Source organism: Mesoplodon densirostris, chromosome 1 (genome assembly GCF_025265405.1).
Source record: "Mesoplodon densirostris isolate mMesDen1 chromosome 1, mMesDen1 primary haplotype, whole genome shotgun sequence".
In the NCBI taxonomy this organism is placed as follows: Eukaryota; Metazoa; Chordata; class Mammalia; order Artiodactyla; family Ziphiidae; genus Mesoplodon; species Mesoplodon densirostris.
Genome location: NC_082661.1, coordinates 109,094,829 through 109,110,008, shown reverse-complemented (window position 1 = coordinate 109,110,008; position 15,180 = coordinate 109,094,829).

Here is a 15,180-nt window from a genome sequence, read left to right as displayed (position 1 = left end):
GCAAGAATCCTTGGCATAGAGTTGGAATTGGAAACCTTGCAAATAGATGAGATGACCAAGGATAACCAGGAGGAGATCAGGGGTTAGGACTACGTCTTGATGATGACATTTAAAGGTCAGGAAGGAGTTACAGCCAACAAAGGAAGAAAAACAGAGAGGGTACCGTTCCAGAAGCCTAGGGGAGGAAATACTTCAAAATCGGAATGGTCAGCTGTGCTACTGAGAATTCACAAAAGATAAGGATTCAAAATTATCCATTAGATATGGTGGGGAGGGGTGGTGGGGACTCACAATCTGAGCACTAGAAGTTATGGTTGAGTAATGGACATTGAAAGACTGTTAAAACTGATTGAAAAGAGGAAAGGTAATAGGAAACAAATATGAAACTGTGAAGGTGACACAGCAAGGGAGGAAGGAGAGATTTTGTACTACAGTGCTAAGACAACTGGCAATCGACAGGGAAAAAAATAAAATTAGACCCATAATTCCCTATGCATGAAAATCAACTCCAAGTAAATTAAAGCCTAAATGTGAAAGGCAGAAATCTAAAGCATTTAGAAGAATATCCTCATGACCTAGAAATAGGAAGAAATTTCTAAAGACACAAAAGCCCCTCAATAAAAAAAAGAGAAGATTGATTAAATTCAAAAACATCCATTCATCAAAAGAACCAAAAAAGAAAAAGTGAACAGGCTATAAATAGAAGGACGGACTAGTAACATGTGACGGACATAGACAAACATCTGGAACCGCACTGGACAGTAGAATCAGCTGTGAGGAGGGGGATGTTCTCAGGTTCTGTCCTGTGGAACGTTCTTTGAAGAGGAGAATATTATCTAGCCCTGTCCTGTAGAACGTTCAGAGACGAGGAGAATGTTCTCAGGTTCCATCCTGTGGAACGTTCTGTGAGGAAGGGAATGTTCTCTACTCCTGTCCTGTCCTGTCCTGTAGAACGTTTGGAGAGCTGGGGAATGTTGTCAACTTCTGTCCTGTGAACGCCCTGTGAGGAAGGGAATGTTCTCTGATTCTGTCCTGTGGAACGTTCTCTGAGGAGGGGAATGTCTCTAGTCCTGTCCTGTATTGTAGAACGTTCTGAGAGAAGGGAAAGGTACTCAGGTTCTTTCCTATGGAACGTTCTGGGAGGAGTGGAATGTTCTCCAGTCCTGTCCTGTCCTGTAGAACGTTCTGACAGGAGGGGAATGATATCTGATTATGTGCTTGCGAACGTTCTGTGAGGAAGGGAAGATTCTCTAGTCCTGTCCTGTCCTGTCCTGTAGAACGTTTGGAGAGCAGGGGAATGTTCTCAATTTCTGTCATGTGGAACGTTCTGTGGGGAGGGGAATGTTCTCAGGTTCTGTCCTATGGAACGTTCTGTGAGGAGGGGAATGTTCTCCATTCTGTCCTGCCCTGTAGTACGTTTTGAGAAATTGGGGGAATGTTCTCAAGTTTTGTCTTGTGGAACGTTCTGAGAGGAAGGGTATGTTCTCAGGTTCTCTCCAGTGGAACATTCTGTGAGGAGGGGAATATCCTCTGGTCCTGTCGCGTCCTGTCCTATAGGACTTTCTGAGAGGAGGGGAATGTTCTCAGGTTCTGTTCTGTGGAACACTCTGTGTGGAGGGGAATGTCCTCCATACCTGTGTGTGGAAGATTCCATGAAGAGGGGAACGTTTTCTATTGCTGTCTTCTCCTGTGGAATGCCTTTGAGGAAGGAAATATACTCTCGTGCTGTGTGTGGAACATTGTATGATTAGGAGAATGTTCTCTAGTCCTGTCCTGTCCAGTAGACCTATCTGAGAGGAGGGGAATTGTCTCAGGTTCTGTCCTGTGGAACTTTCTGTGAGGAGGGCAGTGTTTTCTATTCCTGTCCTGTGAACGTTCTGTGAGGAGGGGAATGTTCTCTAGTCCATTCCTGTCCTGTAGAACGTTCTGAGAGCAGGGGAATGTCCTCCCGTGCTGTGTGTGTGGAACACTGTATGAGGAGGGGAATGCTCTCTAGTCCTGTCCTGTCCAGTAGAACTATCTGAGAGGAGGGGAATTGTCTCAGGTTCTGTCCTGTGGAACTTTCTGTGAGGAGGGCAGTGTTTTCTATTCCTGTCCTATGGAACATTCTGTGAGTAGGGGAATGTTCTCAAGTTCTGTTCTATGGATTGTTCTCTGAAGAAGGGAATGTTCTTTAGTCCGGTCCTGTCCTGTCCTGTAGAACGTTCTGTGAGGAAGGGAATATTCTCTATTTCTGTCCTGTGGAATGTTCTGTTAGGAGGGGAATGTTCTCTAGTCCTGTCCTGTCCTGTGGAACATCTGTGCATAGTGGGATGTACTCTACACCTGTCCTGTAGAATTGACTGTAAGGAGGGGAATGTCCTCTAATTCTGGCCTGTGGAACGTTCTGTGAGGAGGGGAATATTCTCACGTCCTGTCCTTTCCTGTCCTGTATAACGCTCTGTTAGGAGGGGAATATTCTCAGGTCCTGTCGTGTGGAACGTTCTGTGAGGAGGGAAATATTCTCTAATCCTGTCACGTGGAATGTTCCGTGAGGAGGGGAATAATCTCTGTGTCTGTACTCTGTAACATTCTGTGAGGAGAGGAATGTCCACTAGTCCTTTGTGTGGGACATTGTATGAGGATGGTAATGTTCTCTATACCTGTCCTGCCCTGTGTAATGTTCTATGAGGAGGGGAATGTCCTCTAGTCCTGTCCTGTCCTGTAGAACGTTCTGAGAGGAAGGGAATGTCCTCTCGTGCTGTATGTGGAACATTGTATGAGGAGGAGAATGGTCTCTAGTCCTGTCGTGTCCTGTAGAACATTCTGAGAGGAGGGGAATGTTCTCAGGTTCTGTCCTGTGGAACGTTCTATGAGGAGGGGAATGTTCTTTGGTTCTGTCCCATGGAATGTTCTGTGAGGAGGGTAATGCTCTCTGTCCTGTCCTGTCCTGTAGAACATTCTGAGAAGAGGGGAGTATTCTCAGGTTGTGTCTTGTGGAATGTTCTGAGAGGAGGGGTATGTTCTCAGGTTCTGTCCCGTGGAACACTCTGTGTGGAGGGGAATGTCCTCTAGGCTTGTGTGTGGAAGTTTCCGTGAGGAAGTAAATGTTCTCTATTGCTCTCCTGTCCTGTGGAATGTTCCGTGAGGAGGGGAATGTACTCTGGTGGTGTGGGTGGAACATTGTATGATTATTGGAATGTTCTCTAGTCCTGTCCTGTCCTGCGGAACATCTGTGAGTCGTGGAATGTACTCTACACCTGTCCTATAGAATGGAATGTAAGGAGGGGAATGTCCTCTAGTCCTGGCCTTGGGAACGTTTTGTGAGGATGGGATTGTTCTCTGGTTCTGTCCTGTGGAACGTTCTGTGAGGAGGGGAATATTCTCGCGTCCTGTCCTGTCTTGTAGAACGTTCTGTTAGGAGGGGGATATTCTCAGGTTCTGTCCTGTGGAATGTTCTGTGAGGAGGTAAATGTTCTCTTATCCTGTCATATGGAATGTTCTGTGACGAGGGGAATGTTCTCTAGTCCTTTCCTTTCCTGTAGAACGTTCTGAGAGGAGGGGAATATCCTCTCGTACTGTGTGTGGAACATTGTATGAGGAGGGGAATGGTCCCTAGTCCTGTCCTGTCCTGTAGAATGTTCTGAGAGCAGAGGAATATTCTCAGGTTCTGTCCTGTGGAACGTTCTGTGAGGAGGGATATGTTCTCGAATCCTTTCATGTGGAATGTTCCATGAGGAGGGTCATAATCACTGGGTCTCTACACTGTAACATCCTGTGAGGAGGGGAATGTTCTCTAGTCCTTTGTGTGGAACATTCTATGAGGATGGTAATGTTCTCTATACCTGTCCTGCCCTGTGTAATGTTCTATGAGGAGGGGAATGTCCTCTCATGCTGTGTGTGGAACATTGTATGAGGAGGGGAATGGTCTCTAGTCCTGTCATGTCCTGTAGAACGTTCTGAGAGTGGGGAATGTTCTCAGGTTCTGTCGTGTGGAACGTTCTGTGAGGACGGGAATGTTGTCTGGTTCTCTCCTAGGAAAGTTCTGTGAGGAGGTGAATGTTCACTAATCCTGTCCTGTCCTATAGAACATTCTGAGAGGAGGGGAATGTTCTCAGATTCCTGTCGTGTGGAACGTTCTGTGAGGAGGGGGATGTTCTCTGCTTCTGTCCTGTCCTGTAGAATGTTGTGAGAGCAGGGGAATATTCTCAGGTTCTGTCGTACGGAACGTTGGTGAGGAGGGGAATGTTCTCTAGCCCTGTCTTGTCCTATAGCACATTGTGAGAGGAGGGGAATATTCTCAGGTTATGTACTGTGGAACGTTCTGTGACGAAGGTAATGTTCTCTAGTCCTGTCCTGTCCTTTCCTGTAGAACGTTCTGTGAGGAGAGGAATGTTCTCAGGTTCCCTCCTGTGGAACGTTGTGTGGGTTGGATGTTCTATATTCCTGTCCTGTCCTGTCCTGTAGAACGTTCTCTGAGGAAGGGAATGTTCTCAGTTTCTATCCTGTGGAGCATTCTGTGAGGAGGGGAATGTCCTCAGGTTCTGTCCCATGGAACGTCCTGTGAGGAGGAGAACGTTCTCTAGTTCTGTCTTGCCCTGTCCTGTAGAACGTTCTGTGAGAACGGGAATGCTCTCGGGTTTTGTCCTGTGGAACGTTCTGTGAGGAGGGGAATGTTCTCTAGTCCTGTCCTGTCCTGCAGAACATTCTGAGAGCCTGGGGAATGTTCTCAGGTTGCGTCGTGTGGAACGTTCTTTGAGGAGGGGAATGTTGTCTGGTTCTCTCCTGTAGAATGTTCTGTGAGGAGGTGAATGTTCACTAGTCCTTTCCTGTCCTGTAGAACGTGCTGGGAGGAGGGCAATGTTCTCTAGACCTGAATGTGGAAGATTCCATGAAAAGGGGAATGTTCCCTATTGCTGTCCTGTCCTGTGCAACGTTCTGTGAAGAGGGGACTCTTCTCTAGTCCTTTCCTGTTCTGTAGAACATTCTTAGAGGAGGGGAATATCCTCTAGTGCTCTGTGTGGAACGTTGTATGAGGCGGGGAATGTTCTCTAGTCCTGTCCTTTACTATGGAAAGTTCTGTGGGAGACGAATGTTCTCTAGTCCTGTCCTGTCCTGTGGAACATCTGTGAGTAGGGAATATACTCTAATCCTGTCATGTGGAATGGACTGTAAGGAGTTGAATGTCTTCTAGTCCTCTCCTGTGGAACGTTCTGAGAGGAGGGGTATGTTCTTAGGTTCTGTCCCGTGTATGTTCTGTGTGGAGGGGAATGTTCTCAGATTCTGTCCTGTTGAACGTTTTGTGAGCAGGGGAATGTTCTCTGGTTCTGTCCTGTGGAATGTTCTCTGGTTGCCCTGTGGTAAGTTCTCTGAAGGGGGGAATGTTTTCTAGTCCTGCCTTTTCCTGTAGAACATTCTGAGAGGAGGGGAATATTCTCACGTTCTGTCCTGTAGAACGTTCTGAGAGGAGGGGAATGTTGTCTGGTTCTTTCCAGTAGCACATTCTGAGAGGAGGGGATTGTTCTCTACTTCTCTCCTGTGGAACGTTCTGTGAGGAGGGGTATGCTGTCTGCTTCTGTCCTGTGGAACGTTCTGTGAGCAAGGGAATGTCCTCTAATCCTGTTCTGTCCTGTAGAACGTTCTGAGAAGAGGGGAATATTCTCTGGTTCTGTCCTGTGGAATGTTCTGAGAGGAGAGAAATATTCTCTATTCCTGTCCTGTCTTACAGAACGTTCTGAGGGGAATGTTCTAAGGTTCTGTCCTGTGGAATGTTCTGAGAGGAGGGGAGTGTCCTCAGATTCTGTTCTGGAATGTTCTCTGAGGAGGGGTATGTTCTCTGGTTCTGTCCTGTGGAACGTTCTGTGAGGAGGGGAATATACTCTCGTCCTGTCCTGTGAACGTTCTGTGAGGAGGGGAATGTCCTCTAGACCTGTGTGTGGAACATTCTATGTGGAGGGGAATGTTCTCTAGTTCTGTCCTGTGGAACATTCTGTGATGGGGAGAATGCTCTCTAGTCCTGTCCTGTCCTATGGAACGTTCTGTGAGGCGGGGAATATTCTCTAGTCCTGTCCTGTCCTCTGGAATATTATGTGAGATTGGGAATATTCTCAGGTTTTGTCCTGTGGAATGTTCTGTGAGGGCAGGAATGTTGTCTAGTTCTCTGCTTTCCAGTAAAGTATCTGGAAGCCACATGTAGCTATTGAGCAGTTGAAATATGGATAGTATAACTGAGGAACTGCTTTTTTTAAATTTAATGACTTTAACCACATGAGGCTACTCACTACCATATTAGTCTGCAGAATTCTATATTGAAGAATCCGACCTATTAGTGAGGAAAAAAAGCCTATAGTCAGTGAGGAAGAAAAGCAAAAGTCTTAACAGGAAACACTTCACAAAAGAAACTCAAATGGCCAAGAACAAATTCAAAATTACTCATCCTTGTATTACTCAGGGAAATGCAAATTTAAAACATTAGGTTCCAGCATAGACACATCAGGCTAAGAACTTTGTAAAAGCCTGTCAGTGCTAAGTTTGGTGTGTTGGGACCCTTGTAACACAGGTGGGAATGGAGGTGCCTTTTGTCTTTGAGACACAGTCTGGAATTACAGAAGGAAGCTGAAGAAAGGCAGACTCTGTCATCCCAGCCATCCTACCGGCTGTCTGGGATGCATGCTTACACTGCTCAGGAAGAGACACAAAAAAGTCCACGGCAACAGTGTTCACCATTTCCCAAAGCTGGAAACAAACTAACTGCCCGTGAGGTGAAAGGATATATACATTAGTGAGTAGTCACATGGTGATAAAATACAACAAGAAAAATGGACAGAGCAGAGCTATAAGCAACAACATGTTTGTATCTCACAGTGTTGAGTGAAGAGGAAAAAAGACAAATTACTTCCACAGAATGATTCCATTTACACAGAGTTCAAGTCCCACAAAACTAACTGTGTATTTTGTAGTATGTGTTCAACGACAACTAAACTGGGCTTCCCTGGTGGCGCAGTGGTTAAGAATCCGCCTGCCAATGCAGGGGACACGGGTTCGAGCCCTGGTCCAGGAAAATCCCACGTGCCGCAGAGCAACTAAGCCTGTGAGCCACAACTACTGAGCCTGCACTCTACAGCCCACCAGCCACAGCTACTGAGCCCGCGTGCCTAGAGCCCATGCTCCACAACAAGAGAAGCCACCGCAATGAGAAGCCCACGCACCACAACAAAGAGCAGCCCCCGCTCACTGCAACTAGAGAAAGCGTGCACGCAGCAACCAAGACTCAAAGCAGTCAAACATAAATAAAGTTATTAAAAAAAAAAAGACAACCAAACTGTAAGGGGGCCAGGGTCCTGATTAGGAGGGGCTGCTAGCGTGCCAGGGACAACTTAGGTCATGGTGTCCCCAGTGGACACTTGAGAACTATCCGTTATGTGGTGCAGGGAAGTTTTATTTCATTATGTTTAAAATGTTTCCAAAAGAGTAAAAAGTTGAGGAGGGACTGTGACCTAGTGCACATATATACAGGGTTTCATTGAACCTAAGACTCCGTTGATTATAAGAGGTATTTTTTTAAGCTGTCATCAAATGATGAACAACACTTCCTTATTGCTTATAAGTTTTGTTTTATTTCATGGGTTTTTTTTTTCTTTTTTTTTTAAGAAATGAGGTTTTTAAAAACTTTATTTATTTATTTTTGGCTGCATTGGGTTTTTCTTCCTGCACACGGGCTTTCTCTAATTGCAGCGAGCGGGGGCCACTCTTCATTGCAGTGCACGGGCTTCTCATTGCAGAGGCTTTTCTCGTTGTGGAGCACGGACTGTAGGCGTGCGGGCTCAGTAGTTGTGGCACGCGGGCTCAGTAGTTGTGGCTCGTGGGCTCTAGAGTGCAGGCTCAGTAGCTGTGGCGCACGGGCTTACCTGCTCCGTGGCATCTTCCCAGACCAGGGCTCAAACCCATGTCCCCTGCATTGGCAGGCGGATTCTTAACCACTGTGCCACCAGGGGAGTCCTCATTTTATGTTTATTTAAAGCACTTTCAGACTTACATAGTCTTATAACATAAGTGAAATACATTGGTATGGGTGTTCCTAAAACTTCCTCACCCAGAGTCCAACTTTTGAGTCAGTCCTCAGTATCTAAGTCTTCCCCTCTGTGCCCTCAAATACACCGTGGTTGGAGCACCTTAGGAGGAGGCAGCCTGTTGTCCCCAGGATTTCATTCCAGGCCATTGACACCTGTCCTGCAAGGCTTGATGTCAGCACCTTCGTTATCCTGGCGTCAACAGAAGCTTTCAGAAAACAACCAAGCTTCTTATTCCTTCCTAAATCGTCCTTAAATATTTTGCTGACAGAAATGAGTGGCTGTAGCGATGTGGGCTTGGCAACTGGACTAACCACCCACTCTACGTGTCAAAACCATCACCTGGCCGAGGGTAGGTAAGGTGCCATCCAGTTGTGAGGCCCATTCTCTCCTGAGTCCAGAAATGTTCAAAAATGTGTCTTGGACTCCACAGAGTACAACACATAGAAAACCATTTCCACGTGTGATGTACTGTGAGATACAACGTTTAATACTGGTCACAACCCACACATTAAGTTCATGGCCCACGAGGGATATCCCTGGCGGTCCAGTGATTGGGACCCCGAGCTTCCACTGCAGGTGACACAGGTTGGATCCCTGGTCGGGGAACTAAAATCCCACCTGCTGTGCAGTGTAGCCAAAAAAAAAAAAAAAGAAAAGAAAAGTTCATGACCCACAAGCCAGGCCATCACAGGCAGATGGGAGGATGCTGCCCTGGACTCCCCAAAGGCTGGCAAGAGGAGCCCAGGGTAGGGAGGGGCGGGCAGGAGAGGAGAAGGTGGGAGGGCTGGGTCGGGGCGCACAGGCGGGACAAGGAAAGGAAGGGGAGAGGGAGGGGCGTTGTAAATAAAAGAATGAGCTTCTGAACCCACATATGTTGGATCACTGGGGTTATTTCTGCATTAGGTTTTGTTTACATCACTCAGCTCTGACGACAGATACACTGACCGGAGCAAGCAGCTTAGCCTCTCTGAACTTGAGATTGTTTTTCAAAACACAAAGGAAAAAAACAAACAAAAAAAAAAACTTGAGAGTTGCCGTAATGCTGGCGGTCTTGTCTGGGTACGGTCCCAGTGACGGCGGCGCCTTCAGCCTGGACTTGAGCCTCCCATAGCCCCGTCACACTGCTTTCCTCTGGTTTCCAGGAGAAGTGGCAGGATGTACAGTCTACCCCCCTGTGGCAGTGCAGACCGAAATTCAGGTGCTTTGAAATGCACATACCTGTAAGAAAGAAATCTGGGCTTTAGGGGGGTTGTAGGGAGAAGGGTATTTAATCAGCTTGCTTGGTTTGAGCTGGTGCAGGGCTGGGGCCCAGGGTCTCTTTGCAGAAGGAACGCTGAGGCCTGAAAAGATAAGTGTGCTGCTGAACCCCAGCGCCAGTGAGCTGTGCTATGGCCCTGGGGCTGTCACTTGGCTTCTCTGAGCCTGTTGACTCATCTCTGAATGCGGAAAAAAGGAACTGAAGTAGCAGTGAAGACACAAATTTTAACAGTCAAAGGATGCCATAATATGTACTCAGAAATATGGAGTGAAAAATCTAGCATATCTCTTACCAACGTATGGAAAAGCCAACCAGCATGCCTAGAGAAAGCAAAGTTCAACTCAGAAGGTAACATGAGATGATGAAAATTGTGGTGTGCTACTCTGAATATACAAAACACCATCGGGTTGTACACTTTAAAGGGGTGAATTAAATCTCAATAAAGCTGTTACCCCAAAAATTCAGAAGGAAGATCCTGCCTCCAAATGATGTAAGTGCCCTGTAATCCGCACACAAAGGTTTCCTGAAGCAGGGTAGGATGCCTCATGGCAAGGACAGCTGCACAGTCCGGGGAGACAGCAGGCAGGCCCTTGACTTTGAGAAGATTTCAGCTCCACTTCCTGCAGGACACCAAGGGCTGACCTCTGTGATGGAAAGATTAACTCAAGGCCTCGAGTTTTGTGTGGTGAATCATTCTAGTTTCTTCTGCTATTTTTTTTTTAAAGTCTTTTGCCCACACCGCGCAGCATGTGGGATCTTAGTTCCCTGACCAGAGATCGAACCCACGCCCCCTGCAGTGGAAGCACAGAGTCTTAACCACTGGACCATCTGGGAAGTCCCTCTTCTGCTATTTTTTTTTAAATGGGATTTATGCTTCCTAACAGTGTCTCTCAATTTTTTTTAAATGCATTTCTTGTTTAAGCCAACATTCCTGGGTTTACCAATGTTTCTAAGTTTCCCTCTATTTATAGATAAAGTCCAAACTTGACTTAACCTGCAAGTTGATCTGATGGCTCATTGAGTTTGTTGGTAAAATCCTTTGGCCTCTCAGAATGAAACCACAGGTATGTCCAACAAGGGACCAGAAGTGAAGAAGAATAAAATACAGCTCCTTCTACTGGAGTGAAGAAGAATAAAACACAGCAATCCGGGCGCCATCAAGCTATATTTCAAGTCCCAGGAAGGCACCACAGTGAGCCCTTGGATTAACCTCCTTCACAACTGTCATCTTTGTTAAGGGCTAGTTATAAAAAACTGAGAAGTCAAAAGCCTACCTCTTAAAGGACAGAAAATGAATGTCTCCTTAATTAGAAATACTTCTCTTTAACTTTAAACTTTTTAATCCTCAAATAAGAGTGAGATCCCGGGACTTCCCTGGTGGCGCAGTGGTTAAGAATCCGCCTGCCAATGCAGGGGACATGGGTTTGAGCCCTGGTCTGGGAGGATCCCACATGCCGCAGAGCAACTAAGCCTGTGCGCCACAACTACTGAGCCCATGCTCTAGAGCCTGTGAGCCACAACTACTGCAACTACTGAAGCCCACGAGCCCTAGAGCCCATGCTCCCCAACAAGAGAAGCCACTGCATTGAGAAGCTCGAGCACCACAACGAAGAGTAGCCCCCGCTCACCGCAACTAGAGAAAGCCCGTGCGCAGCAACGAATACCTAACGCAGCCAGAAATAAATAAATAAATAATTTAAAAAACAACAACTACCACTTATAGACTCTATGATTTGTGCCAGGCATTGTGCTAGATGCCAGAGACTCTGTGATAAATCAGATGGCACCTCCACCTTCCAGTTACCAGAGAGGCCTTGTCTCAAGCAGCTACTCAGACATCACTAAACTGAAATGTTTGAGGGTCAGCAGCTTAAGATCTATCTGCTTCTTGTAAGTGTGCGCAACAGTTCACGAAATTCCTGTGAGCAGTGATACCATGGATCTGGCCTATTAACAAAAACAAACACCTAAAAGACTTCCAGCTGATCAGCGGGGGTGATGCAGCCCAGGGCTCTGTCTACTGATGTGGTATCCTGCAAGTTCAAAGAGGGTAATGCTAAGTGTGTCTGGGAAATTGAAGATTATGTAAGAAATTTATTACACTTAGAACTACATCAACTAAGCCCTTTAAATATTTGTAGGTGGCACCCACTTCTAGACAAAGTTATCAAGACTGTGTGATGTAGGGTGAATTATTTCGCGCTTCCAGATTTGCTCAACTGGTATCTCCATTTTTCAGTTAACAGAGAGGTCAGCCTTGTGACTAGTAGGTACTCAGACACCTGAAATGTTTGCATGTAGGTTGAACACTAACAACGTTTGCTAAGCCTGCCCAGTAAGTTGTCTTTTTTTTTTTCTTGATAAGTGTACCCAACCGTTCAAGAAATTCCTATGAACATGAATGCCCTAGATCTAGCCTATTAAGGAAAAACAAATTTCTTCTTTCTTAAAGTCAATTGATTTAAAGCAGTGTTTGATGGCAAATTTCAACACTGTAAAACTTAACTCATTTTTGTCACGTTACATGTTATCTGACCTGATGATTTGGTCCCCCAAAAAGCAGAAGATTGGCAAACTATTTGCCTTAATCATTCTTTTTTTTTTTTCTGGCCTTGTAGCATGCAGGATCTTAGTTCTCCAACCGGGTATTGAACCGGTTCCCCCGGCAAGTGGAAGTGCAGAATCCTAACCACTGGACCACCAGGGAATTCCTCCTTAATCATTCTTGTACTGCTTTAGGACCACATATTTTTATATTGGAGATGTGTGTCATGTTTTTCTACCAATTTATGTGCCTGACCCAACCCATGAGAAAGTAGCCAAACTTTCCAGGTATGTACAACATACAGTGCTGGCGTCAAGCTGGTCCAGCTGGACAAGCAAGCACGCCGGAGGCTTGGTAAGACACAGAGAAAATCCTCACAAAGATTCAGAGGCTTGCAAGCCCCCCCAGCCGGGTGCCTCGGGGTATGACGGTCAGGGGTGTGCTGGGACACACATGCTATGTAAAAGACTGATTGCAACTCCTGGCATCCCTCTCCACAGAGAAAGAAGCCTCTTTGGATTCTGGTGATGCATCCCACCCTCAGGACAACACCTCCAGTCCATATACCAGGTGACCCAAAGGCACCCCTTCGCGTGGGGCCTGGAGCAGGAAAGAAGTCTTCACTGGGCCCAGGCTACAGGCAAAGCAGTTCTGCTCGGGCCACATGATCCAACGGGCCTGATGCTAGTGGAGGTGATGCTGTGAGGAGCCATCGGCCAGCTCAAGGGAGAGGCACGTGCAGGCCCAGCTCTGCTCTGTGGAAAATAGCCCCTGATTATGCTACAGGGCTCTGGAAGGGACTGAATGTCTGACCATGGACACCAAGTGGCCACACAGCAGCACTGCCCGTCATGACCTGGGTTCTGTCAGACTCATAGGACCAGGGGAGCCCAGAGACAACCCATAACAAGATGGTGCATCCAGGCTGAGCCCAAGCAGGACAAGAGGGCACACGTGAGCCATGTGAGCAGTAACCAGACCCCTGCCCCCACCACGGCTGCACTTGTCACACCTCTCCCCACCTCAACTGACATGAATAGCTACATGGTGGCGGGGGTCCCGTAAAACCAGATGAAGCAGGAAGCAAGTGTCCACACTTGATTATGAGGGGTTGGCTCAGTGAGAGAATTCAAGCCAGAAAATGGATGGCAGCTTCATTGTAGCCACACTCAGGAGTTACCTTGAAAGGCAATGGCATGGGGAAATCTCCCTGATGGGCAGTGTACCTGACTGCATGTGCTGAGTCAAAGGAAAAGCAGCCCAGGATAAAAATATATGTGGATTCATGGGCAGTGGTGGATGACCTGGCTGGCTATTTTGGGCACCTGAAAGACCAAGGATGAGGAGGTCTGGGATGGAGGACCCCTATGTGGATGGACATGAGGGTGTGGGCTCAGGGTGGGAAGACCTGGAGAGTGCACCCCATGCTCAGCAGAAAGTATCCACCACAGAAGAGGTGCCCGCCAGTCAGCTGCATCGACAGACGGACTCAGCCTATGCACATCAGCCAGCCTTTGTCATCTGCCACCCCAGCACTGGAAAGGCCACAAAAATGGAGTGGCCGTAGTGCCAGAGATGGACCCCTGACGTTAGCCCCACGGCGTGGACTCCTACTTGCCAAGGCTGATCTAGCTACCTCTGTCTCTGAACGTCCAACCTCCCAGCGACTGAAACCATCCCAGAGCCACCGCAGTGGCACTATTTTCTGATAGAACCAATCAGCCACTTAGCGGCAAGTTTACAGCATCCTGGGAAGGTGCACAACTTGTCCTACAGGAATAAGCTCTTACTCCAGGCCAGATTGCCCTTCCTGTCCACAGAACCTCAGCCAGCACCACACTTGGGGGCTGTGAAGTGTCTGACCCACCTAGCGTCCACCCTAGAGACCCCCTTCAGCATCCTGCACATCCCAGCCCCGGCGGGACCCAGCACTCGAGGCCCTGCCCCCAGCACAGTGGAGGGGCCCATTTGGAAACAGCCCTCTGCCGCCAGGATGAGATGCCATCTTCCAGGTCGTGTGCTCTGAGCCTGAGGCCTCTGCAGTGGCATCTCCAGTAGAGAGGATGCAAGGGTCCGAGAACCAAAGGGCAGAAGTGGGAGCATCCTGCTTACCATCCTTCTCCAGGGCCCACTGGGGGCCTTCCTGCTGGCCATCCCTCCCGCTCTTCACTCTGGAAAGCCAGGGGACACAATGAAGAGCTCACCGAGCTTCAGGATACGGCTGCTTTGTGCCCGTGTGTCCAGAGACCCAGAGGTAAGGGGACAAGCCCCACCTTGGCAGGGGTAATTGGCTCTGAGCACCACTAGGGGTAGAGCTGCCACCCCACAGCAAGGGCAGCGGTCACTGCAGTGATCCACTTGGGACCATTGTGACCAAGAACGGTCAAGTGCAGCAACACCAACCCAAGAAGAGGAGCGGATCTTCAGAAATGAGGGCTGGGGTCACGCCACCAAGCCAGCCACCAGGACTAGCAGGACAGACAGAGGAGGGCAGGAGGAACTGAACGGACCGTGTCAGAGGGGCCAGCGCGCATCGTCATGGCCCTGAGTCCTCGAGCAGCAACAGACCGCAGTTCGTCCCACTGCCCAGGGGCCGTGGAGCGGCTGAGCGGAGCCGTGGCAGGCGGCGGACGGGGCTGCCAGGGTGGGTGCGCTTGAACCTCCCTCCAAGACAGAGCCCACTGCCAGTGACACCGTAGCCACAGCGTCTGGGGCTCCACCCAGCTTTCAATCCGCGGCCACGCCCTTCCAGGCAGCCCCCAGCCAAGGACTGGCCAGGACCGTGTTTGCCCAAAGTGGGACTCCTTTAAGGGACAGCCTTGACCCTGGCCCTCCCGTTGAGCTGACCAAGGCTTCGCCAGACTGCCAGCCTAGGCGAGGGCCCTCCGTGCCCGGCCCTGCGGCTTTCCTCTGTCCCTTCCACACGCATGCGTCAGGCCCACGTTGTGACCTACGAGCTTTTCCTGCTCAGTTTTGCTTCCTCTCCTTGGGTCTTTCGCAAGCTTTCCGCCGCCCCATGCATCTCCTATCGCTGCCAGAACGTGTTACCACGAACGGGGGGGCTGCACACAACAGCAGTTTGTTGTCTCACAGTTCTGGGGGCTAGAGTCCGAAATCGAGGTGTCAGTAGAGCTGCGCTCCCCCTGAGGACCCAGGGAGGAATCGGTCCCAGCTTCTGGGGGCCCCTAGCCCTTGGGGTGCCCCTTGGCTCGTAGCCATGTCACCCGTCTCCACCTCCGTCCTGAACGTGGCACTCTGTCCTGTGTCTGCTTCTCTTCTCGTGAGGACACCGGTCATGTCGGACTAAAGGCCCACCCTGCTCCAGG